Consider the following 6,091-nt stretch of genomic DNA (forward strand, 5'->3'; position numbering starts at 1 on the left):
ATTTGCACAACATTTCGTTGTGGAAAAGAAAATTTACAATAATGCGTGCGCGATTGTTAAAGGTCGGTGGCGCTTAGGTAAATTCAGACCAATGATCACTAAAACCGAATCATTCAGAAACTGTACAGCTCAGCGAGCTGAAATAAGATCTCTAAAAATGGCGCTTGAAAATGCTGATCGCGAATTCCCCACACTGATAGTGTGCCATTCACATTACTGCGTCCAGTCTTACAATAAGAGCATGCAGACTTGGATTCAAAACGGTTACAAGGATGACACAGGTGCCACAATAAAGCATAAAAAGCTATGGGAACAAGTAGTTCTTTTGCAGAAAGAACTACAAAAGACTCACGTGATACATACACTGAGTCATCAACGTGATGGCGTTCACGTTGCAGGGAATTCATTGGCTGATAGAGCCACAGCGGCAGCTAGTCAACCGGCTTTCGTAGCCACTAAAAAGCGTTCAGAAAAAACAAATAGATGGAGAAACCATGCTGGCAGTAAAAGCCTCATTAACAGGCGACTATGCAGCATTACCTCTAAACTATCCACTCAATTATACATACATAATTGATGCGAACTCCGTTCCGTTTGCTCAAATCCCTGGAGTGGGGGATAGAGCAATTCCAAACACGAACCGGAGAATCTTCTTGATACAAGAAGCACACATGGGATTGGGTCTTAGGCACCAAGAGATCCTGACATCTCTAATAGAATTACAATCACAGTACTGGTGGCCGGGAATGAGCACGGAAGTTTATAACTTTGCAATGAATTGTCAGGACTGCAACAGAGATTGCAGTGGTGAACCGGACCAGACACCTGCCCAGACACCTCTATTAGACAGCATTAGACTATCTATACGCAGACATCCACACGGAAGAATGCGGTCCCATAATTTTTAAGACTAGATTCATTTGGATGTGGCCCCAGCACTCGGCTAACGCCAGAACTGTTATAAAAGATTTGCTAGTCTTTATCGGCACATACGCAATTGGCATGCTACATTCTGACCAGGGTCCTGCGTTTAGCTCTCGAGCTTACAAAGAGGCCATGACCAGCATGGGCATTGCATTGCGGTACTCTTCTCCCTTCCATCCTGAGGGAAATGCGGTTGTGGAAAGAAAAAAACGTGACATAAAGCAATCTATAACAGCGAGGGTATTAGGTTCGGGTGATGGGTGGGTCAAACATCTAACAAGTGTCCAACGTAGTCTTAACAATCTGCCAACAAATTCTCTAAAGGGTTTCACTCCATACGAACTATTGTTCGGCACTAGAATGAAAATCCAGGATTTAGATTGTCAAACTTCAGTGGTGGAAGATAAAAACCTTTGATATCAAAGATCATTTGGCTGTTTTACAGGACTTGAATGAAACAAGAAAAATTCTAAGTAACATAAAGTCTAAGCCAACAACCACTGAAGAACCACCTGTCCCAGCAAGACCTGTCTGGATTCCAAAGATTGGGGACCTGGTCAGAGAAAAGATCGCGGTGAAGAAGGAATTTGGGCCTTCTTACAGAAAAGCAGTACCTGTCTTAGCTGTCAGCGGAACAAGATCAGTAGTCCTACCGCCACTTGCTGGTAAAAAGGAGAACAGAGTTGTATCCATTGACCTGGTGAAACCACAATCATGTGGCCAATAATAAACAGTAGGCCCAGTGGACTCCCAAGAAGTAGCAGAAGACCAAATCTTGCTACAATCCAAGAAGTTCAAACTGAGAGACTAATCACTTTCGATAAACCTTCAGTGAATAAAAAAGGACTATGCAACAAAGCCATGGAACTTGTGCCTCTTGAAACCCAAATTGCAACAGTTCATGAAGAAACACCAGTCTACAACGATGTAGCCTCGGACTATACAAATGTAAGAAAAGAAAATGCAAAGATCAATGGAAATCCTGAAGCAATCCCACCAATTGACAGAACTGCATCTGGCTACTTTATCAACTTTGATGACTTCTCCGATGATCCGAGTGAACATGGAGACAAGCCAGCAACAAAAACTTTGAAAAAGAAAATTACAGAGCTCTTTCATCAACTCAAAGAAACATATCTGATTTCCCCTTGGATTGAACTATGGATTGTGTTAGGTGTACTTTTCCTACTACTTTGGCTAATCATGGTTCTATGGTTGGGAACATTTATTGATGGAAAATATAGTACAATGGACACAGCAAGTCAGAACATCAACTTGGTCCTGAAACCACACAGATCCTCTCAAATAGAGAAAAGAGAATTATCATCAGTGAACATCCCAGCAAAGCCTATACCTGGTGGTATAGCATGGGACAGAACTGACTATGAAATCTATGGCCCAGTAGAGCTCTTGAAATATCCACACCAATTCAAGATTTCATTAAGTGACTTTGTGACACCAAGTTCTTTCTCTGATGATTGGGACTTTGAAAATATTAATAATATGATGTCAGATTTAGAAATGTCAGCAAAATTTACAGAACATGATTATTTACAGGGTTCATCGAATTATGAAGAAATGTATTGTTATAACCACTATGGTCATCATTCTCTGCATAAGTCTGCAAATCCTAGAAATGTTTTTACTTATAATCAATGGGAACATTGTCCAACTCTGCCAATAGGCAGTTCAAAAACATTTTATGAAAAATTCCCATACTTTTCAGGGTTTAATTACACTGATCCAGAAACATTTTATTTCCAAATGTTAAATAAGACAGGAATGAAAAACATGTTGACAAATACTAAATTTATTTATTCTGAAAAATGTTATGATAAAATGTCTACATTTGGTTTTGAGTTTTGGAAAAACAACATTGAAACAAAAACCATCTGGGGTACAAAAGAATGGCAGGTACAAGGTCTAGAAGCATTATTCAGAGCCTGCATGATCCCAGAACAAATACTATTCCTGAAAGATACCATTCAACAAACAACATGTCTGGGTTTAGCCAAGATAAAAGATTTAAATAACCCGTCTATACCAAAGCCTATGCCTATTAGAAACACTACTACAGATGAGGGGTTAGACGTGTCCTATATTTTAAAACAAACCAGAACAATTCCTGATTGGAAAAAATGGTTGATCTGGCCCATAGACACAAATAACTGTCAAAATAGATTCCTGAACAAAATACAGGGGTTCAAACAGAACAGGCCAGATCCTAGATATTACCAGAGACAACATCCAGGGATAGTTACAACATATAGTGTAGGAAAACTATGCCTTGACTGGCTACAGAAATCCACACTTTCCGATATTAAGCAACACTTAACTTTACTTAAAGAAGGTGCTGACTTGCGAGATTTCATAATGGGACCTCGCAAACAGCGTCAAAAACGTTTCATATACGCCGGTATATACGCAGCTTACAATGAAGCTTGGAAATTAAAACAAATTGAAACTGCAGAAAAAATACGAGAAATTGATCGTATTAATTTGGAGAAATCACTTTCTGTAGTGGACAATGGGTTAACGACTCTGTCCTCCAGAATCTATTCACTGGACAGCATCGTATCATCTGCTATTGATATAATAGAGCAGGACATGCTAATGTTACAACATGGCCAGTCCCAATTACGTTCTATTGTACAACTAGGCTGGGCATTGCAAAACCTGCTTTCAGGCTATGTGCCATGGCGTTTAATCAACACAACGTCATTATTTTCTATCTTTAACCTTACTGATAACCAAATCCGTTTGGCACAAAAAGGAGCCGACTATACGATACTGAGCATTGAAAAACTTGAGAGATTACCATTGACAATGTCAGAAAGACCTGTAATTGAATGGATAATACATGGCACCATTACAATCCAGATAACAACTTTTCAGTTTCAATACTGCCAAAAATATATACCAGCAGGCCTGTATGAAAGGTTGGGTAAAGGATACATCAAATCAACCTGGAATTTACCTTATACACACAAATGTTACAGTGAAGGGAAAAAAGAGGTATTTCTTAGTGGTAATAATTGTAAAAAATCACTGAGCGGTACTCTCCTGTGTCAAGGTATTAACTTGCATGGGGCCTGCGAAGGTCCATCAAACAGTCTTTCATGTCATCTGCAGGGCACCCCTACTACACAGATAGAGCCATTTTTCAGACAACTATCCAACGGTAGCTATGTTCTAATAAGTGACCACAGCTGCTGTGGCATGGTGCCAGAAAAAGCCTATCTCGTAACTGTGACGTCCAGGGTCATTTGCTGTATGCAAGTATTGTATCCAAACAGCAATCGAGACATGGAGGCGGCAATATGGCCTTATGTGAATATCTCTTCTATTCGAATTGATACTTTAAGCAGAATGAAGTCTATTCTGTTACAGACAACTGTGCCTTTAACCTCGTCCAAAGAAACGTATGACCTGCAAGTTGTAAGGACAGCGGCAGAGATACATACCCTATTATCAACAAATTTCCCCGTGCATTTCGTTGAAATGTTAAGTCAAATCTTACACATGCCAGATACCATTGGCATCGCACATGTATTTAAGACAATTTTTTCGGGACTGCTAACACCCTTCGAAGCAGCTCTTGGCATCTTCCCGAATTTTGTGCATTCGCTCTTTGATGGTCTGCCTCTTATTCTCGGACTCGTAGCAGGAATTTTATTTTTGTTCCTTCTGCTCCGATATGGCAAGCCAAGTCACAGACAAAACTCTGGCTACGATGGAAGAAACGATCCTAGCAATACGATACCGAGAACGTATCACTAAAGTCCTCGGATTGGCCCGGCTAAGAGATCTGAATACTACCTGGTTTCTTTCATTCAGACCAATTTTGCAAAATTGCATCTTACCTGTGCTTCAATGTCTGCTATGCGGAGAAGAATGCGTGTTGGACGTTTGTCTTACACTACCATCAGCAGTAGCAATGGATATCGATGCTTTGCTTTGTCCTGTAACGACTCATGCAACGTGTTGTCCCAGCGGCTACCTATTCTGATGACCGCATTCGTTGAGACTTCACCATTACGATTAGGTGGCGGTGAGGTACAAGATAAAAGCGGCACCACACAGGTACAACCTTCTGTGAACATTGTTGATCCTGACATCGATGATGGCAATGCATCGCACATATGCACTATTTCCACCTTTACGGAGTTGGCCCAACTGTCACCTACTGTTGTAGACACATTTCTTGCCAGCCTATCAGAAGTAATGTTCTCCCCTAGCAACGGGAATAATATTTGAAAAAGCGAGCTCACAGCGTTCTCTGAACTCTGAATTCGGCCTTCAGTTTTGATAAACAGAACTCCCAGAAAACAGTGGAACTATTTTTTTTCTCCCTTCCCGAGAACGAAATTATTTTTCCCATATTTCCAAAGTATTTACCATTTTTTTGGCACATGGTACTCTGCTTAAAGTAGAACTATTCTTAGAGAACAGAACTTCTATTTTTAGAGACTCTAGGGACAATATTTTGAATCAGCCTCTAGCATATGTACAATCTTGTATAACTATGTGATGAAATGGTCTCAACCTTTTTTCTGTATTCAGAGCCATTTCATAAATCTAATTTTCGCAATTCATTCAGCCACTATTTATATTTGCATTTCCTGAATGATAACTCTACTTGAAAGCGTACAGTAAATACTCATTTTCGTGTATCTATACCATTTCAAATGCATACATTGTATTTTGGGGTGGGCTGGAAAACACATGCATACCTATATGTTTCTATATTGCTCAGTATTTAGTAATGATGGACATTATACGTGGAGTGGGTGTTGTGAATGTATCTAGGACCCTAATTAAATATTCCAGATTTATGCCCTTATATGGTTATAATAAATCATGTCCTTATAAAGGCATAAGAGTCATACCCATATTTAGTCATACCCCATGCAGCCCAAATACGGCAAGGCTACTTCCTTAGACTCCTAGAGAGCACAACGAGTTCTTTCAGCAAACCAAACCTCAAGCAACCTGGGAATTCCCCATGCCTTTTTTTTGATTTGTCATAGAACTCCTGCGATCACTAAAAGAACGGCCCGTTCTTAGTGACATCTTTTATTGACGCCTTATGTCCAACCTTACGTCAAACACGGCACCTTCCAGGTATAAATATACCAACATTTGCCTTAAGCAACACACAGTGGTG

This window comes from Lissotriton vulgaris, chromosome 3_1 (assembly GCF_964263255.1).
Source record: "Lissotriton vulgaris chromosome 3_1, aLisVul1.2, whole genome shotgun sequence".
NCBI classification, from domain to species: domain Eukaryota; kingdom Metazoa; phylum Chordata; class Amphibia; order Caudata; family Salamandridae; genus Lissotriton; species Lissotriton vulgaris.